General features: G+C 40.8%; 1 long non-coding RNA gene across 1 annotated transcript in view; it reads left to right on the top strand.

Moving 5' to 3' along the window:
• LOC144932220 (uncharacterized) overlaps nt 1–22,604 on the top strand; it is a 91,114-nt gene that overhangs the window by 61,188 nt on the left and 7,322 nt on the right. Inside the window, exon 4 of the long non-coding RNA XR_013636866.1 lies at nt 15,646–15,663. This is a non-coding gene — a long non-coding RNA (uncharacterized LOC144932220). The remainder of the gene's footprint in view (nt 1–15,645; nt 15,664–22,604) is intronic.

Raw genomic sequence — 22,604 nt, 5'->3', positions numbered from 1 at the left:
TGGGCGTAGCCCAAATGTCAGCAGCCAATGTTAATGTGAGCGGTGGGCAGCGACCACGATGGTGGTGGGTTTTCCACCAATCAAAGGGCTGCCAGGTAAAAATTTGCATGTTAATGTCAGAACGTTGAGCGGCCTTCACGGCGAGCGCGCTGAGGTGGCTGGCTATGTTAATGTGAGTAATGTGAGAGATTAGCATGTTAATGGAAGTTCGCAGAGCAGAAACCTTGAGGTCGGTACGCGAGGTGGCTGTGTTAGTGTGAGAAATGTAGCCTGTTAATGTAAAATCAGAGAGCCGAAAATAACAACTAACATCGGAAGGTGGCAGGATGGGAACATCACAGCCAGTTATGACTTAAACTGGTTAATAACGTCCTTCCAATGATTGCTCAGTTTGTACCCCTCTTCTCGGCTGAAATTGTGTCTGTGTCTATACATATGCATGGCTTCATGAACGAATTTTTGTTGATAACCAGTGGGCTTGCAAAGTACCTTCGTCTTAGAGAAATCAATTTCGTGTGAGCCCACCGCATTAAAACAATGATCAGCCACGGCCGAGGTAATGGTCCTACCGTTTTTCAGATTTGCCTTATGTTCACGAACACGGTCCGAGACATGTCGCTTCGTTTCCCCAATGTAACTACTGCCGCAGACACAGCTTAGTTTGTAGACGCCGGGGTATTGCATGTCAGGGATCACATCCTTCACAGATGGGATCAGATCACGAATTTTATGTACTGTGTTAAATCGAACCTGGATCTTGTTAGCTTATGATTTTGGAAATCTATTTGGTGACCCCGGCTATGTATGGCAAGGTGATGGTTTTGATTGGGTCCTCAGATGGTTCTTTCCCAACGGTTGGGGTGATAGCTTTACGGATTGTGTAATCTGAATATCCATTCATCTTGAGAGCTTGGTGCACGTGTTCCAGCTCACTGGCTAGGTGATGATGGTAGGAAATACTTCGAGCTCTATGGAGTAGAGTTTTGATGAGGGATTCTTCTGGGAAGGATGGTGGTGGGAGTCAGGTTTTAGATATGCATTCGTATGGGTGGCTTTCCTGTATACAGTGTTCCATTGAGCCATCTGGTCTTTTTTCGATTAAAACATCCACAAATGGTAGTTTGCTATCTTGGAAGGCATCTGTCTCAATTTTTTTCCATGAAAACATTGGCTACAACTGGAGACAGGGAGAACCCATTGGGGAACCTTCAACTTGTTTGTAGAATGTTCCATTCCAGGTGAAATAAGTGCTGGTGAGGCAGTGTCTCACCAGGGCCGGTACATCAGCATTTAGTCCTTGTTAGACCAAATCTTTAATGATTGCAATGGTGTCAACACAGGGATTTGGTAAACAAAGAGACTACATCTTAACTAACGAGCAAATCACCTGGAGACAGTGAAATGTCCTTAATTAACGATACAAAGTGAGCTGAGTTAAGTACAGCTGAGGTGGTCTTACCAGTGAATGGTTGTAAGGTCTCAGACAGAAATCGGGCCAGTTTGTAGGTGGATGAGTCAATGGTGGAGACGATAGGACGAAGGGGTGTACCTTTATGGATTTTTGGTAAGCCATACAATCTGGGTGGTCTAGCAGCAGAATGTTTTAAGGAAAACTGCTTGGTTGGTTCGATTAAAGATGTCGAATCGGTGATAATATTGTTGGTTTTCGTAACGATGCTGTTGGTGGGATCCATTAAAATGTTTGTATAGCTACCATCATTAATTAGGTCCTGAATTTTGTTATTGTATGTGGTTTTGTCCATGATGACTGTGGCATTGCCCTTGTCAGCTGAGAGGATGACGATCCTGATGACGACCGCTTGTGTTGCGATCGAAACGTCGTAGTTTTTTGATATTTTCTTTGAACCTATCTACGTGACTTTACCGAAAGACCCAAAGAATATGAATTCCTGCAGTCACGAAAGCTTAAGGTCAAGATTTATATTTACCAATGTTTTCCTGACTACTTTAAAACAAATCTACTTTCATATATTGAATAACTAAAGAGACCGTGTATATTAGGATGTATGTATATGAATGTTGAACTTCTTTTGCACCGTACGTAGCCAACCGTGCTAATCGGAGGTGCGGGGGAAAGACAGCGATCTCAACACAAAAAGAAGTTCTAAAGAAACGAGTTGACAATCTAGGTGATTTTAAAGTACATAGCTCCAGTGGCTTCCTAATATCGGAAGGAAGAGCGTTCCAGATGGCCGCAGAAGTGCATCTGAAAGCCCGCGAAGCTGTTTTGTAACGTTGGAGGATGTCACGAGTTACCATGCCTATTTACATTACATTTGATCTCAAGTAGATCTTGAAGATAAAAAAAACTAATATCTTAACGTAACCAAACAAAAAGAGAATATTCAAATTCAGTGATTTTTCTCATTAATAATGTATGCTGAATGATAATTCGGCTTACAATTTGTTTCAGGTTCGTAGACATTTTCAAGTTTCATTAAAACCAGTGGACTCTCTACCGCATGTACATTTGCATTTTAATGGCATTTGTAAAACAAACGCATACCATTGTTTGTCGACAATTAAACCGCAGACATTGTTGACAATACAGCCAGTCTCATTTTCAAAGGAAATTTCATCCACATGTAATGCGCAATCTGTAATACTTCTGACATTGTTCATAAATGCAAGCCCGAACGCACACACAAAAACAAAGATCCTCCGTATAGTCTTAGCCGACTATTAAGGCAAGTGTTGTTAACAAGAACCTATGAAGGCCGGCATGGGACACGAGGGGGTGGGTGGCCAGCACCACGCCTGGCCGCTTTTGTCTCCCAAGTGGCTATGTTTACACATCGTGCCAGGTACTCATTGGAGGCTTAGTCGACCTAGGGGAGGCCCATAACCGATTCAGATAATCGTCACTGGTGTTGGCTGTGAGCGGAAATCGAACTCTGGTCGCCGGGTTTGTAGCGCACTAACCTTTGGACTATCACATACCTACACGAACATGTATAAAGTCAACACAACTGCTGTCAGCAAGCATTGATTACAGAAAAAACTATCTTGGCACATGAAGGGACATTTTTAGCATCATTCCCAGCCATATATTTCCTCCAGTTCCTGATAATCGTATATCTTTAAAAGTACCTAGGCAAGGATCCGACCATGTCCATATGTTAAATTGTACTGAATATGGGTTGCTCGGATTATAGCACAGTGCACGCAAACACACAATTCCATAAACACACACACGATGCAGATTGCAGACAGCAACTTATACATTGAATTTGTTCTGAGAGTCTCCTGAAAAAGTATTCCTCAAACTCTAGCAATGAACATTGAATGCGTTGTAAAATGTAACGCTGCAATCGAGTTCAAACCATATGGTGATGCGCAAGTACATTACCCTACCTTTCCCATTTGGACGGCCACCGTATCTTTAATAGAAGTGTAACTATTTAATCGATTTACGCCTTTGTTAAGGCTTACAATGGTGAGAGATTGTGGTGACTTGGGGGAGGCCTTAATCCAGCAGTGGAATGACCATGGATGAAGATTGTTTTGCAAAATATGAATTGAATTACGTGTGTAAGAACGTTTTTTAAATAAATAAAAAATTACATGCCTATGATTTGCCTATGATGTAGTGAAAAAAAACCCTGCACTAACAAGACAAAAAACAACGAGAAACAATACGAACGAGACAGTAAAAATTGGACAAAATCATCCACGATTGATTAAAATAGTGATCCTGAATCATAATAAATCTTCATAGTGAAGGAGCAGAGGGCAGGAGGGAGGGATTACTTGTTACAGCACGAGTCTGAAAACAGTGGCATTGGAAATTTAAATGTAACCATGGCTATGTCAAGGCCTGCCTGACCTTGTGAGCATTGCAAATCTATTTGGCTTAGCAGGACAATCTGCAAAAAATCCCGGGAATGGAATTTGAGTCCGCGTTCCTCTGCCATGAAAATAATTGCAGCACTCAAGTCAATTTAGGCTTGTTTTATTGCATGATGCTAATCTCATGGCAATCATAAACAGCAAGATCATTATGTTTTGCTTCTGCAATTGAACGTCACAGATTCATACATTGCACCATTGCGTTCTGCAGATAATTAACATATACAAAAGAACCAAGAAGATGAATCCCTGCAGTCACGAAAGCTTTAAATCGAAATTTAAATATACAAATGTTTGCAGTGCAAATACTTGTGTACTAGGACCGGCCAGCAGCTGCTTTGATGACTGTGGAAAGCAGTGCAGTGTAGGTTGAGTAGTTATGGTTCATTTTAATGATTACTTGTACGGCTTGCAAACAGTATCGTGCATCTCTTTCCATGCAGAACAAAGCAGGCCCCATCTGATATAAACTGAAGATTGCAGAACCCACTTAAACATTTTCCTGCAACATTTCGCTTGTAGCTCTGATGCCTGTAAAACGTGCATATATATTTGTCAACCAAATCGTATGTGTACCTATACGGGGGGAACTCAGTACATGTGTAATGACGAATTGACACACTTCTATTGAGATGGCACTTTATTGAAGACACGTTCACTCGACATCAGGCGGAGATCCCCACTGCAACTGCCCCCGAGTCTCGCGCGCATCTCCCCCTTTTATATACCAACCGAGGCCACGCCCCCCTTCTCGATCATTCTCGCCGACTCTGGACGCTCGCTCCACCGGCAGACTCCACCGTCCTCTTCCGTCGCCTGACCACGCCCCCTTCTCGAACATTACCGTAGCTACCAGTCCCTTCGCACTCACAACTGATACTCCTGTCATTACCTCCCGTGGCCACTAGTCCTCTCACACCGCATGCAGGCTCTGTTGTAATTTGTGCATGCTCGCTTACAAACCACTTGCCCTCCCAGTCGGACTGAAAGGGACACTCTGTGTGTATGTATATTTCAATAAACACTAAGTAAACACATTAATTGATCTCGGATGACAATTAAAAGTTACTGAAACATAAAAAAGAACACCTTATGCCCTAATAATTCTTGCCTTGGTTTGGGTCTGCTATTTGGGACGCCATTCCTCCCATCCAACTTCCTCCGTGGTTATAAAACCACCTCCATCCCACCGCTACTTCCGAAGCTGTCAAAACCACAGAGGGGAGGAAGAAACAATATATTACATGGAAGATGAACCATGTCAGAAATGCTGCTTCATGCTCACAAGTGCCTTGAGGGCATACGTGCATCGCGCACAAAGGGCAGACCTCTTTCAGATGTTATTCGGCGTGAAGGCCTGTTGACGAAACCTGTAGCGAAAGTGAGCAAAACACGTAATGGACTACACTGAAGACCTCATTTCCATACTCTTTGGTTCTTTCGGTGAAGTCACGTAGGTATAAAATAAAATAAATCACGACGTTTCGGGCGCAACACAAGCGTTCGTCGTGATTTAATTTATTTTATTTTATACCTACGTGACTTTACCGAAAGAACCAAAGAGTATGGATCCCTGCAGTCACGAAAACTTCAAAACTTGATTTCCACTTGTATTCGACCACTTGCTGAGAAGACAATTAGAAATGTTTTTGCTGGGCTCTGTTTTTTAATTTGCTGTTGGTTGCACGACTATTAAAACATCATCATCTAAACAATACAATGATTCCTATGCTAATTGGCAGAGCCGACATTTAGAGAGAGGCAGGGAGTGGTGTGGTGCTGCAGTTAGCGCATCACGCTACGAACCCGGCGACTTGTGTACAATCCTGACCATCGCTAACATCAGTGACAAGAAATGATTGATCTGGTCATGGCTTCCCTCGCCGTCACCCACCTGGACTGACAAACAAACCCCATGAGCAACTTGGCCATGGGGAGGTTATCATCCAGCATTAGATTAACAAAGGGCTATCTGTGATGATTCTTGCCTAGTTTGTTGTCCTTCCCCGCACCTCGGTTGATTACGTACAGTGCGAAAGAAGTTCGACATGCATACGTACATTCTTAAAAGGCAGAGGCAGGCTGTTGGTCTTTTAATTTGCATGGGAATGAGAAATATTGCCAGGTAGACACCATCATGCAGACACAAACACGGACGCAAAACTTCCAATCCTGTGCTCTATTGAAGCCATAAATCTAATCTAAGATCACTGAGCTCACAAGAGTTTAATAAATTGAAAGAGGACTTAAGATAAGGCAGATGAGGTCAAGCGAAATATATTGCTTTGCATGGATGAATTTTTTTAAGGTATTGCTGAATCCACATTGCTCATTGATGATAAATGATTTATTTCATTCTCGATATATTGTTACACGTGTACTGTAGAAATAAATCACATTCGTGTGCTCGACGTTAACATATGTCTTTTTTACTCTTTTGAAAAATCTGGGATTTATTGCAAAATAGCTGAGCCTATTTTGTGGTAGAATATTTGGCCTGCTTTCTAAGGTAATGAATGGTGCTATAAATAATAACAAATGCTATTTTTTTCTGCTGCAGTGGTGTCATGGTTAGCACACTTGACTTGCAACCCAGAGGTTGCCAGATCGATCTCCTGGCAAGGCAGTTGAAATATTGTGCATACTTATTAAATCCCTTGGCCTATGCCCACCCAGCAGTATGATTGGGTACATCACAGTCAATCGGCAGGTGACAGGTTGTGGGGTAAACTTTAGGGTACTCCCATGTCGGAACAAATTACCCTCTTTAGGCCCTCTCTAGAGCTCTCTTCCACTGGCAGTGGCGTGAGAAAGCAATTGCAGGGCTGGACCTTTGCTTCTTTTTTTTACATGACGCTGAAATACCTAACACCTGAATGGTGTTTTGTTTGGGGGAAATTAATTTAAATGTTTTTAGTATAATCGATTATTAGAATATCGCTGTATTTCCCTGGATGTGGAAAACTCATTATTGCTTTGTTTTCACGTAAACGTCGCGAGGGAAATGGATATGTATTTCGACTTTTAGTTTACCATGTAAGCCTGAGCCGCAGGGCTTTTTTTCAACGACAATGACGCAAAGTGAACACAAATGAGAAAACCGTTACCATATGAATGTGAAGTGTCTATGCAAACTTGCTTGGTGTTACGAGCTTGGAAATGTTGGATGAGTGGATGAGATGAATATGTTCAATTTTTATATGTAAGTGCTGTGCTACACACCCAATTTACGATGGCCCAGATGTTAGGAAAATCTATTCTCATATTCTCTCTATTGCATCATAGATTCTTTCAGACAATGACCAACAGGACATTAAATTACATCGATTTGTCCAATTAAATTCATTATTACATAGTTCTCCTTTGCCATAAAGTATGACCTCAGAATAGGTAACACAATGAGGCACGTTTGTTTTATTGTGTAATAACTAAGGTGAGTAATGGAGGATGTATGTGTGTCAGGTTCACCATTCTGTTCATTATTATCCATCTTATTTCCCGCCAGCTTTTATGACTCCACAATTAGTGATAATTCATCTCCATGAAATACCAATAAACAATTTGAGCATCGAAGAAAACGTTTCTTGGACAAAATATGTGCGAATTATCTTCAGGTCAGAAGAAGTCAGGAATGTCCTATTTGTCTTGGCATTTATGCAGATTCTGCACAGGAAGTGATGATTTGTAAGACTGAACCAGACAGAGGTCGTCATTCCGATCTCCCGGTACGGAAAGTAAAACACGTTTTTTTATCCTTCGCCTCCACCCAAAGTAATAACAATATATCTTTTCTGACTAGTTTATTTCAAAATGTAACAAATATCCCGTTTACTGTAATTCCATCATTATGGAAATGTAACATCGATCAGGGTGGAGTGGTGGCACAATGGTTCACTAAAAAACCCACCGAACCGAGTACGATTCCTGGCCAGTGAGTGCCCCCACTCCCACCACACTACTTGCACTTATGAGCATGGTGAAGTATGGTCAAACAAGGCCATGGTGTGGGGATGTCTTCATCCAGCAGTGGATTGACCAAGGGCTATAATTGAAATGTTGGCCGATCACGTGAAAGCGCTGATCAACCAACCTCTCCCCTCCTGGTTTTTTCCTGAGTTTTCCCAAACCCCTCGTGTGCTGTGACTGTTCCTCCTGTCCAAAAACATGAGATGCAGTTACTTCATGAATGAAAACTGCACTGAATAATGTATATTCACCGTACAGCTCCATATCATTGTCACTATGTAGACCGCACACTATATTTAACCCTCTCATGCGTCATGGAAGGACTGCTTTGATGTATATGACTACTTTAACAGTACCATAAACAATTCCAACACATTTGACTCGTAAAATCGCCGTAAATAATGTTTCATTGCTTTAATAATTCATACATGAGAGGGTTAATGTCCAGCAGATTAAAAGCATGATTTACTGGACATTGACTTGATCATTCATACCGTTTGTGGGAGGCGTGCAGAATGTATAGGGATTGGCTGGATACCGGTTAATCGCTAGGCAGCTGTGCTGGTATTTTTTCTGGTTTGAGCCCTTTTGAAAAAAGAAATATGGCCAGCGTGTTTAGTTCCTTAAATACATTTCGTTAATGCAGTTTTCAGATCGCGATAGCTGTGCAAATGCTGCACGTAATGTACCGTACGTACTTTCTGTCACGAGTGGGGGACTCAGGGGCTAATGACCATGATAGTGAGCCAGTGCCTCTGCGATGCTGGGGTACAGCCTCAGGGCTGATAAAGTGAGAAACAAACGTTGTTGATGTCGCCCGTAAGGGTTGCTCATACTTTATTTTTTAATGTATTCTGTCCAGTCGGCGAAATTAGTTTTTATCGAGAGATTACATTTGTAGATCCCATTCGACTGGAGAGTTTGTTTTTGTGCACAACGCGCAGGAAATGGAGCGGTGGCACGGTGGTGAAGGCACTGCGCTTGAAACGACTCAGCCGAAAATGAGTTCCTGATGCAAGATGGAAATATGAGCATTTCGCAGATAAAGGAAGCCAGGCATGGTTTTGGTCACGTCACTGATTCATGCGCCGTAACGCACTTAATAGGTGCTCCCCTAACAGCAATTGCCCCAACAATCTGTTAACGGCTATATGAGGGATCTGTTTTTGCTCACATGATAACTTCATTTGATTGGCTTTGTCGTGTGGTGGAGGGTTATGTAGTGGTTGAAATTGCATTTGTTACCTACACGATTTAACCCAAACGAAGCGAATCATGAATCAGGCAGGTGTTTGCGATGATTACTAACTGGGTTCCATTCACAGGGCGGTGAGGAGTAGCCCCGTAGTATTTAAATCCGACGTTGTGCCTCAACTATTTAAAACTATACTCTTTGGTTCTTTCGGTAAAGTCACGTGACTTTACCGAAAGAACCAAAGAGTATGGATCCCTGCAGTCACGAAAACTTCAAATCTATATTTAAAACTAAACTAGTGTAATTTTACCAGGTAAGGCTCACTGAGCTATACAGCTCTTTTTCAGAAGCGACCTGCCCACAATTGATAGCTAAACAAAGTGGCTTATGTGGAAATTTCCAGATTTACAGCAGTCAAATGCTCTCAACGCATGTTTATAAATGTGGAGGAAAAAACCGGACGACCAGGAGAAAATTTCACACGACCACGGGGAGAACATTCAAACTCCAAATATACAGGCGTTAGGGTCTGGATCCAACCCACGACCTCCTGTATACCAGGTGAGGTAGTTAGCATCTCGCCACCATGGCGCCCATGCTTAGAGTATTGTGTGCGGGAGTATAATTTAAGAGATCTTCAATTTTGAAGCTGTTTGATGAATTGCCAAATGGTGTACCACTGCAAATGTTCACTCCTGGTGCACCTTCAAATCCACTCCCTATTGTCGTCTCAACCTAAAGCAATGGGAAAGCCTTAAGCACCACTGATTTGGTGGTGCATTTACTTATAACATATAAGTGTGGATAACTGTTCGGATTTCCTTTCGCTATAGTTGCTATTATCATGATTGGTTTTTCACAGATTGCTGTGCTCATCTATTCGTAGCGTCCCTGAATCTCCTTGATTTGGCAAGATGGCTATGATTAAAAAAGCACTAAATTAAACATTCTCCGCTTGAATGTTATTTATGGCGATCTCCGACAATTCTGGAAAAAAATTCTCTACATTGCAAAATCAATCTCAGTGCTGAGTGTTTTTCACAGAATTTCATAGTGCAAGAATATTACAATACTATATTGCAAATATGATACAAATCAGTGTTAATCAGAAAATATGCATTAATTAACATCATACATTTATTTAAATAACCGAATGGTTTAAATATATTTTTGTATTATTACAATATGATAATAATTATCTTGTAGTGCTGTACTGCGTAGGATCTACAATAGATGCTTAGCACTCATTAATACTGTGAAGGCTGTGTTGGTGTAAAATTGCTCAAAGACTGACTGAAAAAAACCCTGCATTTGCATATACTTGATCCACCCATTTACGTATTATAATACATAATCTTTAACCATCACAGGGTATATACAACCATATTTCAGTTTCCAAAATGTGAGAAACTTTATATATTTTGCAAATGCATTATGGGTTTGCATATTACATGAACGCACTGGAGTTGATTTTTGTTAAATTTTCTAAACTTCAAAATGCATATACAGTACGAGACATTTTTTTCAGGAGGTTCCTGCCAAGATTTCGCAATAAAGGGGGCAATGTTGCTGCTTTGTGTAATCCCAATTTAGTCATTTGCAGATAATGTTTCAGCTTTGGGATGATTGACCAATACCAGTGACATTGTTTGTGGGTTTTTTTTTTGCAAAAGATGGAGCCTTGTGTTCTATGTTGCTGGCTTCATTAAACGTGGACAAAATGAAGCCGTGACTCTTTCGTCACTGGTACGTGAAGTCGTTTTTAATCTTGAAAATGTGCAAAAACAGAAGCTTTTTAGTTGGCCTCATATCACACTCAATTATCTATACAACTAAACGAAAACATTTCGTTTTTATTTTACCAGGTGAGAAATAATGCGAGTCACCGTGAAGTTTGAGAACGACTGCTGCGGGAGTTATTACTCTTATTTTTTGTTAATAACCTCGACGGCCTTGGTTTACGGCGAGGAATATCCTACATAGGATATCCTTCGATTTAAAGCTTTCGTGACTGCAGGGATTCATCTTCTTGGTTCTTTCGGTAAAGTCACGTAGAATGGAAGTAATAAAATAATAAAAATAAAACATAATAAAATGAAAGGTGAAGACGGCTGCTTGCGTTGTAGCCGAAACGTCGTGAGAATTATTTCATTTTATTATGTTTTATTTTTATTATTTTATTACTTCCCTTCTACGTGACTTTACCGAAAGAACCAAGAAGATAGGATATCCTGTGGCGATACGGCCCGCCGCATCGAATGGCATAAACGTGGTGAATTATATTATCAGCACATGCAGCTTGCTTGCTCTGAGGTTAAGAGTAATGCAAGTGCTCCATCATTGCGTGGTCGACAGGTCTTTACCTCCAGAGCTACTTTCAAAGCCAGTTTCCAAAACACGCAACAGATTGCACCTCCACGCTTTGATTTTTTTTTCTCCAACGGTTACAGTACCCGGCACCTGCTTGCAATTGTTTTTCTATTCCTCTGAAACCTTTGGAGAATGAGTGCAATGTCGTGTTGCTATGTACAAATAGCGTGTACACACACGTGCTATTTGCCGGGCGTGTGTGTTAGTGCTGGACCATTCACTTGCCGCAACGGTCTATCAGACAAAATGGGGAATATGTGTTGTGTATCACTATGTGTATATGTGCGCGTGTTGGTATGTGCTAGTGGTGCAGTCTGAGCTTAATAGGTGCTCGCTAACAGCACTTGCCCCAACAGTCTATTAAGGCTATATGGGCGATGTCTTTGTCTAGTAGTGCAGTGGTTAGCTCCATGTGCTACAAACCCACCAGTGACGATTCTCTGAAACGGTCTTGGTCCTCCCCAAGGTCGACTCAGCCTCAAATGAGTAACTGATGCGACGTGTGAACATTGCTATGAGGGAGATAAAGGCGGCCGGGCGTGGTGCTGACCACCCATGCCCTCGTGTGCGGTACTGGCATTCATTGGTGCTCGTTAACAGCACTTGCTCCAACAGTATATTACTATGCTGTTAGTATATTACTAGCTATACTGGGTGTCTTTGTCTTGTGTATATGAAAATTGTTTAGTGCATTAATACTATTGCTTATGAAAGCAAGAACTGAGTTATTTAACAAACAAACGCACATTGCATTGGGCAGGCACCGTTTAATCGCAACTCAGATTTGCTATAAAAAACAAGGGGAAAATGTGCACCTTTTAATCCAGTGAATACAGTAACATGAATGTTACAATAAAACACTGTTCTATTGAGAAAATAACACTGACATGCAAATGTCCCTCTGTTTTGTTATAATGAATCAGAGCAAATGGACGTAATAGCTGACAAGAATTGATCCATACCAATAATAATGTGACATTAAAGTCATATATTTTATAAACAGCGACACTGACCAATGTTTCTATCTTAATGTTTATCCCAGTATTGTGCACTGCGGACAGCATCACAGAGGTTTGCTAGAAAGCTGGCATTAAGTAATACAGGGTGCTTCAAAAAATGTTAACACTTTTGAGATTTTGCACCAATACCACGAGAAATGTGCCTCCGGGCTCTGGAGACCACCTGGAAAAGATTCCAGACACGTGCTGAGAATGATGGCGAACAAGTGGAGACTCTTTGACTTTTTGAAGCTATTAACATACATTTGTTATCATGTTACAGTGTATTATCCGTTCTTTTTCCATTATAAACGATAGTCCCATCTAAGCGTTAACATGTTTTTGACGCACCCTGTATTTTTATACAAAGTGAAATGCCATGCACAAGCGGCACATATGGATGTTTTTTTTACATTTATCACCCCCACCCCCATCCCCCCACAAAAAACCCTCTCAAACATTTAATTGTTTATTTAAATCAAGTCACAACCACAAGAATGTATAACCTAGAAAGTAAAAATTAGTACTGTATATATTTAAAAAACAAGCATGGAGCAATCCGTGCAATAGACAGGAAAACGCTTGTCTGATACAAAAGCCACAAATGAACCACAATACCTTGCTGATCTCGTCAAGGAGCATGAACAATCACGTGAACTCCGGTCATCTTTGCAGTGGCATTTGGCTCGCCATTGAACAAAGACGGTCACTGCATCGCGCCATCTGGAACGCTGTTCCAATATTAGGAAGTCACTGGAGCTATGCACTTTTAAATCTAGATTTAAAGTCTCATTTCTTTATAACTTATTTGTATGTTTAGGTTATTGTCCTTCAACCCCCCACCTCCAATTAGCGCAGTGGGAAATGTACGGTGCGAAAAAAATGTCAGTACTGTATACATAGAGAGCAAGCTCTGAATTCGGTGTCAACTCAATCCACCCATCCTCCTGAACTGCTACGGAAAAAAAAGCAATCACGACCAGTGGTGTAGCGTCGTTTGCATGGGCCCTGGTGTGAGGCATGACCTGGGAGGCCTCTGGACAATCACACCCCGTCTCTCTCTCTTCACGGCCCGGTGCCTGGTCCCTCCGGGCCGTGGTCGCTGCTGCTGTTGCAATGCCTGCACAGTCGATAGCTATGCCATTGGCTGCACCAGTTTGGTGAGTAGTCAACGGGAATTTCCCTCAGGATAACCTGTACCACGCCACAACAATGTGGAAATTTTGACCTGCGGCTGTCCCCTATGTTTCTTTGAGCAATAGGGACACTGAAATACTTTTTTTGCGAAAGATTCATTCTGTCCAATTCCTTGGGTCTTTCAGTAAAGTCACGTAGATAGGTTCAAATACAATATCAAAAACTACGACGATGTATTTCCGACCATCAGCACCTAGCCAGTGAACTGGAACACGTACACCAAGCTCTCAAGACGAATTGATATTCAGACTACACAATCCGTAAAGCTATCACCCCAACCGTTGGGAAAGAACCATCTGAGGACCAATGAAAACCATCACCTTGCCAGACATAGCAGGGGTTACCAAAAATATTTCCAAAATCATGAGCAAACACAAGATCCAGGTTCGATTTAACACAGTACATACAATTCGTGATTTGATCCCATCTGTGAAGGATGTGATCCCTGACATGCAATTTTCCGGCGTCTACAAACTGAGCTGTGTCTGCGGCAGTAGTTACATTGGGGAAACTAAGCAACATGTGTCGGACCATGTTCGTGAACATAAGGCAGATCTGAAACACGGTAGGACCAATACCTCAGCCGTGGCTAATCATTGTTTTAATGCGGTGGGCTCACACGAAATTGATTTCTCGAAGACGAAGGTACTTTGCAAATCCACTGGCTATCAACAAAGATTCGTCCATGAAGCCATCCATATATACAGACACAGACACAATTTTAACCGAGAAGATGGGTACAAACTTAGCAATCATTGGAAGGACGTTATCAACCAGTTTAAGTCATAACTGGCTGTGATGTTCCCATCCTGCCACCTTCCGATGTTAGTTGTTATTTTACATTAACATGCTAATCTCTCGCATTAACATAGCCACCTCAGTGCACTCGCCGTGGAGGCTGCTCTCCATTCTTACATTAACATGCAAATTTTTACATGGCAGTCCTTTAATTGGGGAAACCCCCCACCTTCGTGGTCGCTGCCCATCACTTACATGAACATCAGCCCATTCTGCTGACACTTGGGCTACGCCCATTTTAAACCTTTATAAACAGTTTCCTTCAGAGGCTAACCCCCTTTTCCTGATGACAACCGCTTGTGTTGCGATCGAAACGTCGTCGTTTATTTTTTTATTTTCTTTGAACCTATCTACGTGACTTTACCGAAAGACCCAAAGAATATGAATTCCTGCAGTCACGAAAGCTTCAAGTCAATATTTTGTTTTGTCATTTTATACGAGAATTTCAAATCATTGCCTGAAGTATAATTTATCAGGTTTGTTTTTGTGATAACGGTTTAATTTTTTAAACACGTGGGTAGACCGTGCGAAGCCCAAAATAATAATTTTAAAAACCCTCAAATAACTCACAGCTCTTTGTCAACCTGGATGAAGGGCTCCCCACACCATGTTGTGCACCCCTAATAGTGACAGAGTGCAGTGAGGCGGCGGTGGCCATGCACGTCTTTTAATCCAGCAGTGTGCGTGGATCACACAATTGTTGTGAGACTCCCTTCCCATGGGTGCTTGAGGTGCTATGCCCTGGTTTGCAAGGAGGAGGCAGTACGGCAACATTTTCACATCGAACAGTTCAATCTGCATGGGTTAGAGTGTTGCGCCGCCTCACGCACGTGGGCTTTCTCCAGGTGCTCCGGTTTCACTCATCAATTGGCTTCTAACATCTACACATATATGGAGGACCGCAGAGCTTGGCCAGTTGTTGGCAGCATCTCACCACCTGGCTGCCTTTCCGCTTGTCTGTGGTTGCTCGTACCTCTAAGTCTTTTTCTCCCTTCGAGAGTAAGTAAACCCTGTGTGTTCCGAGTAGTGGCAATGGTTAGTGCGCCGCACTACCAAACCGGCGACCCGAGTTCGATTCCCGCTCACGACCAACACCAGTGATGATTAACTGAATCGGTAACTGGGCCTCCCCTAGGTCGACTCAGTTTCAAATGAGTACCTGGTACGATGTGTCTGTTGATGCGTGTGCACGTGCCCCCTTTTGTGTGTTTGCAATTGTGGAGACTCATTGCGCCCCTTCGGACAAGCAAGCCAGCATCGGGACTCAAGGTAAGTGAAAATATCACCAATTTTTTTTATTGATGTTACTTTATTTGATGTTTTTTTTTACGATAACATATTCATTACCGTTATACGTGCAAATCTACAATATTTATTCGTATTTATAAGTTTAAAAATACTGATTTTTTAACTGCAACACATTTTATAACACTGACAATATGTGCATTTAAATACAGTAAATTATTGTGTTCTGACTTACGAACTGTTCGACTTACGAACGAGGCCAAGTAGTTGAACATGTTCGTATGTCGATGACTGTCCTATTGGGGTTGGGGGGGGTGTGGAGAGGACTCAGCCGCCTTATACATTTCTAGTCAAGTCAAATAAATGTTGAGACAGCCTGTGCTCGTATACATAAATATTAAAAGCCAGAGAAACATCAGATCATATTGTTATTCATTCTGTTTCGTGTTCAATATTTGTTTAAAGTTTAACATTGACTGTGTTTTGATACCCTCACGTGTTTTTGCACGCCTTCCCCTTAAAACAAGGTCACGTTACAGGATTGCACTAACTCCATCTCCATGTCTCTGAGTTAGTCGTTAGATTCCAAGACATTGTATACATTCGGTGACTTCTTACTCAATAGCCTTTCTCGTTTCTCATCCTGCCTCCAATTGTTCATTAACCTTAATACTGACCCCCAGGGTAATTAGATAACTGTATAATACTCTGTCGATAATACATCACAAGTAATTGCAAGCAACATTTAAATAAAAAAACACGTAAAATGGTCAATGATACATGCCGTGTTCTAAAATATCCTTAAACATTTACCAAGTAGTTATGACGGATGACTATAACAAGCTCATAGGAAAAGAAACATGTAACCAGAAATCATTACTCAAAAGCTGCTTATTTGCAAAACCCTAAAAGTGCTCAATTCCTACTCTGGCTCAACCCTTGAGTGACTTCTATCAAAATGTTTTTCTGATATGCATGTACGGCATGCTTTAAAAACATAAATAGATGTGTATGTATGCATGGGTGGTTGTTAAAGGAGATTTTTTTTTAAAAGGTCAGCTCTCGTTTTTTTCTGGACAGCACTTTGGTGTGGCTCTGGTTATAAAATAAAAATGACAAGCAAGCCATTGACAAATTGGGCAGCTGGGACAGCTTATTTGTAAATGTGCTTGCCACTCACCCACTATTCACGGAGTTTTTATTGGTTGTATTCCTGCTGCTCTAATTGTATCAGGTAATTACATATACATTCTAAATGTGCATCAAAGGCTTTGGCATTTGTATGAAGAGTAGACTATTATTCCAGCTTAACTGCCGAACCCAGATTTGTTTTTTTTTATTAAAATGTGTGAACAAAAAAAAAACACCTGTCAGTATTTAAATTTAAACACCCAGGTCAACCTTGAAATTGTGGGTCCAAAAGAGCTCCAGTGTGGTTAAATAAATGGCATTCAATGAAAAATGTCACCAGCCACTTAAAAAGTTGAGATGGGTAACAGGCAGGACCATACTTAATTGGCACATGGGGAGAAGTTGACCTCTCTGTTGAGATGTAGAGACTCGAGCAATGTTGGAAATTGATCAGATCCGCCACTGCAGATTTTAATGTTTCTGTAAGGGATGTCAGGGGAAGGATTCCCGTCAAAAGGAGGGGGAGTCGGACGGTGACAGTGGAAGGGGGAGGAGCAGGCGAGGAGATATAAAAAAGAGACCGGGCAGGGAAAAGGGGAGAATTGTCGGAAACCGGATCGAGAAGGCTGGTGACGAGAGTGGACTGGCAGAAGCACTAAAATACGAACCCCCTGCAACCTTGTGTCGGCTCTCCTTTACATTCCCATTAAGTAATTTTGCCGTCCATTTTCACTTTCCTAGTGACTGATAAACATTCCAAAGAATACATTTCACTATATAGTGCAATTTATGTATTCACTGTCAACATGGAAAAATATGCTGCAAAGTAAGTAGCAATGGCATTTTAAAGGCATTGTGCCAAGACAATTTGCATCGGGCTGGTTTCATTCGTACCCCTTCTAACTGTGCCATTGATTAGACCTGTGTAACTACTGTATTGCAGATGCACAGACAAAATATGTTCATAAGTGAGCACTGACAAAGTTAAATGAATGTTTACTCCTCTTACGAGCCACCATCACGTGTCTTTGCACTGTTTAGATCATACTAATAAGACAATCAAACTTGAACAACACGTATTCTTGGTTCTTTCGGTAAAGTCACGTAGAAGGGAAATAATAAAATAATAAAAATAAAACATAATAAGATAAAATGATCACGACGTTTCGGCCACAATGCAAGCAGCCGTCCTCAGGTGAAGAACAGGGCTGTCGGAAAGACGGCGTCCTAATGAACACTGCTAAGCTTGGCAGCGTATAAAAATTGAACAACACGCTTACAAGATTCAATGTTCCCTGCACCGTTTTCCTGGTTTTCAATATGCATATTAAATTTAGGAAAATGTTGGAGTTATTTTTTCAAGAGCATCTTGCTTAAAGACATAGCTTCATTTGGAGTTGGGTAAACTAATATCAACAGGTTTAGTGGGTTCTGTTGCAGGCATTTTCTCAACAGTTCACTCATTTGTATTTAGTGCTTTATTGGTAAGGAAGCCACGTGTATCAACGTGTATATCCTAATTAGCAAAACTCAAAACATGCTTCTGATTAAATATATAGTCAGGCAATTAATATTTTTTTGTTCCATCTTTTTGTAATGATTTATGTTCAACTTTGTAATTATCAGAACAAGCTCTCTCATCACAGGTTGATGTCTTAATGGTCACTTACAGGAAAAGAGAAAAAGGCCAATATGGATGGTGCGCTTTACCATAAAATGAAGTGTGAAGGAACATGCAATCAAGCGCACACAAAAAGCGCTGTTAGCCGTCCTCTTCTGTGCTGACGTGAGCTCCATGCTACCTCGTGTATCGACGAAAACAGCTCAATTGTACTACATTACGAGCATCCCGAACCGGAACGTGATGGGTGCCTAATGAGCAACCTTATTTCTCGCAAGAATGTGAAATGAATGCTCGTCTCATGTAAGCTGAGCTACACCGGACGTCATCAAAATGTTATAATAAGCTGTTGACGTGCAATATGGGCCAAAAAGGAATTGAAGGCTTAACCTCCACTAACCCTCATTCACTTTTGTGCATTTAAATGACTTGCGTGCAAGTAATGAATGTTTTCACTTGAGGAAAAAAGGTTAGGATTTTTCTAAACACAATTTCATTGTGAACATTGACTACACATTTGAGCACTTAACATTTTCAGTTTGAGATGCAGATATAATGCTCTTGTCATTTGTAGGTAACACGAGTCTAGCTGTCGAGTGCATATGCCCAACCTTAAAGTTCACCCGGTTCGTTCAACGAAGAGGTGAACACGGCTTGTTTACGAGGAATACAATTTGTAAACCTATACACACTACACACATATAAAGTCATAAGGCTTGTGTGATCAACACGAGTGATATGTGGTGGGAAAATACCAAAGTACAATAAAGTGCCGATTACAATGTGCCTATGATGCATGCACGTATAAATATACATATATATCATGCATGTAATGACATTGTTGCATTTTTTTTTCCTTTTATATTAAAAAGTATAAAATGATTAATTGTTCAAATCATGAGTCTTATTAATACTGTACTCATATTTTTCTGTCAAAAGTTAACAAATATATTTGCCTGATCTTTTACTGTTTTAGATAATGAACCCAATTAAAATATATGTTATTGAGAGGTTGCAAAGGTCAATCTGCCCTGTGCACTCTATTTGCCATAATGTGTACCTGAAGCACATGCGGCTCCTTCTTGATGTTGCACACTTATGCCCCCTGCTTTATGTTCAGCATCGAGATTGTTGCATGAAACCGAGATGAAATATTGGGACGTAATTATTGGTCATGTTCAGTGCTGAGCACATGATTTAATTGAGCAGCAGCTTTGCTATCTGGGTAATCTCAACCAGGGCTGCGGGAGCTTTGACTCATTTGTGGCTTCTGGTTTCATCCAAAAAAAAGTGATTCCTTCAGCGGATTCAACTGTATTTTCACACAAATACTTGTGCAAACCCCAACTGTGAAGATACACTACGCATATTAATGGAACACAAATGTACGATTCACTTACAATTTCTGCTCTGTGCATCTCCGACATTCACAAGTTTTTAATTGGCTATTTATTGAGGTTCGTGGCACAGGGCAGAGATTGTGATTATCACATGCTGTATGTGTTGCGACATATTCCTGACCCCATCCGGTGCCAATTCATCAATTTGACATTGATCTTTAACATGTATGAGTTCTATATTGATCCCACTCATTTTTACAACACACATTTCACTTTTGAATGTTATACATTTTGTCGATATTTGCAAGAAAATTTTATAATTAAAGACCATGAACGCAATGGTGTTAATAGTTTATATAAAGTGTCAATGTCAAAGGAACACAACTGGATAATACAGCAGAATGTGCATAGGGCAGTTATTGAATTCAGACCGAGATCAAAATTTTTAAATAAAAGGTGAATGACAGCAGGTTGGAGCACTCTTTGAAAACTGAAAAGCAAAGTTTGTGGGGAATAATAGCAATTTTCTATCATTTTTAGACATAAGCAGTAAAAAAAAATAACACTTACTACCCAGGGACAAAAATCGTGTTACATAGTGTAATCGAAGGGTTAAAATCAATGTATTTTACCTACTGTGACATATGGATCACCAACGTGGCCATTGATAAAACAAATAGAACAAAATCTGAAAAGCGTGCAAGGAAATATGGAGAGGTGCATGCTTGTTATTATACTGAGACAAGAAAACATGGATTACAGAGCATAGCCAAGTGGCAGCCAGTGAAGGTAAACACACTGAAGAGGTGTGTTGTAGAGCCAAGCCACAACATTGTTGTGGCTTCAACACACCGGCGTGCTGTTCTAGTGACGAATTGGCATGTTCTGTTTACGTGACAACCATTACTAGTTGGCTGTGTCGGGTGGTGGCGGGTTTAACAACACATTCATATATTTACGCGATCTATCCCAAAAAACCTCTATTATGTATTATAATGATGAATTTATGCATTCATTTGCCATTGGTGGGATAACAAATGCATTTACATTGATGAGACATATTTAATTCGTGGCATAACTTGTGTACACCAGTAAATAAGAATAACAGCCTCAACAAAGCATCGCACAAATGCGTGTGTAGAATTGTAAATGATTATTATTGCAGCACCAGTCATTAGTGTGGTGGCAGCATGCCTTTGGCCATGGCAGTTGGCCCGTGTTTACATCATGTGCAGAGGTGTACATCACATTAGTGCGACTGCTTCACATTGTGTCAATTGGGAGTAGAACTCACAAGAAAACGCAAATCAGTATTAATTTAAAGTTTGCTATGCCAGGAAGATTATTTCTACTTGGCACATTTAATATCAGGTTTCAAGTAGAGGATTTTCCTGAATTTATGACACATTGTTGATAGTGTGCAGCAAGTGAAACGACAAATCCCCATTTTATTTATCGTCGTAATGGAATTGGCACATGTGTTACCATGTTACCATTTATTCAACGAGGGTAGAGTGCGTACCAGTTGAACTATAAACAGTACATGCAGTTTATATCATATCATGACAAATGTAATTGTATAGTAAGACAACTACATTTTCCAGTGATAAAGTTTCATTTGGAACTCCTTGACAGTGCATTGAAACTCAGGATTTTGTTATTATTGTGCTTGGCATGATTAAAACAATGCACAGTACAGTATATATAAAAAAAGTGTTATACAGTATTAATTAACTTTGCTTTAGCCAAATGCTGCACGTAAATAACATTTTAAAGAAGGACGTCTGGTACTTATTTACCGTGATGCATTCGAGTGCATTACATATTTTTGTTTATTAGCCATTTAATTGGAGATATTTTCACAGGCACCTTGGTAACTGCAACCTCGAACAGTTGGTGGGAGTCTTTTGAAAGTTGCCGAACAAATGGCAGTGGTTAGTTAAATTGCTGTGCTTTTAATTAGGATCGTTCCCTGCTGTGCAAAATACTGATGAAAATTGTCCTAACAAGCTGCTCTGCACTACATTTTTAACGTAATGTAGGGGGAGGGGGGGAAAGTGTTACGTCAATAAAGCTGTTTACAAAATCTGGTGATTTTGCTTAACAACCAAAGACAAATTTCTCCCGTATAGCCTTGTAGGCTGTCGGGGCAACTATTATTTGGGAACACAATTTAAGGCCTGCACAGTTCACTAGCCAGGTGTGGCTAGCACCACACACCGAGCCAATATTTTTCTCTCCATTGATGATGTTTACACGCCACGCCACATACTTATTTAAGGCTGAATTAACCTAAAGTAGGCCCATGACTATTTAAAAAAAAACACTCGCCACTGATGATGTTAGCCATGGAAGCTGATTAGGGTTCCAGCTTTTTTTCAGCACAGCACCCTAAACACTGCACCACCAAACCGACGGCCATTGCCCATGGGCGTATGGAGCTGAGCAACCACACATTGTGCTCATCGACTGTGCTTTCCGAAAGACCTCTTGTTTTCCCTGTTTTTGGAAGTAGTCTGGGTTTTGTAAGTGCTCCAGCCAAGACAATTGTAAATACAATTTTTGTAATGCATTGCTCTGCCTACCTATAGCAGGGAGAAAATAATGTCAGGTTAAATGCCTGTTATATGTCACTGTTGGTGTCACAGCCATTTGCATGTTCTTCCCGTGGTCGCGTGGATTTTTTTGGGGGGTTCTCCGGTTTTTCCAACCACATTTAGAAACATGCGTTTAGAGTATTTGGCTGCTATACATTTCCACAGAAGCCGCGTCGTTGAGGTATATAGCTCAGTGGGCCTTCTTACCTGGTAAAATAAAAAAAGTTAATAGCATCATTTATTCCGACTTTGTGGATGTATAATTTCTGCAAAAGC

Source organism: Lampetra fluviatilis, chromosome 5 (assembly GCF_964198595.1).
Source record: "Lampetra fluviatilis chromosome 5, kcLamFluv1.1, whole genome shotgun sequence".
Classification (NCBI taxonomy): domain Eukaryota; kingdom Metazoa; phylum Chordata; class Hyperoartia; order Petromyzontiformes; family Petromyzontidae; genus Lampetra; species Lampetra fluviatilis.
The sequence above is the reverse complement of the archived record's forward strand: the minus strand, read 5'-3'. Positions and strand labels throughout refer to the sequence as shown.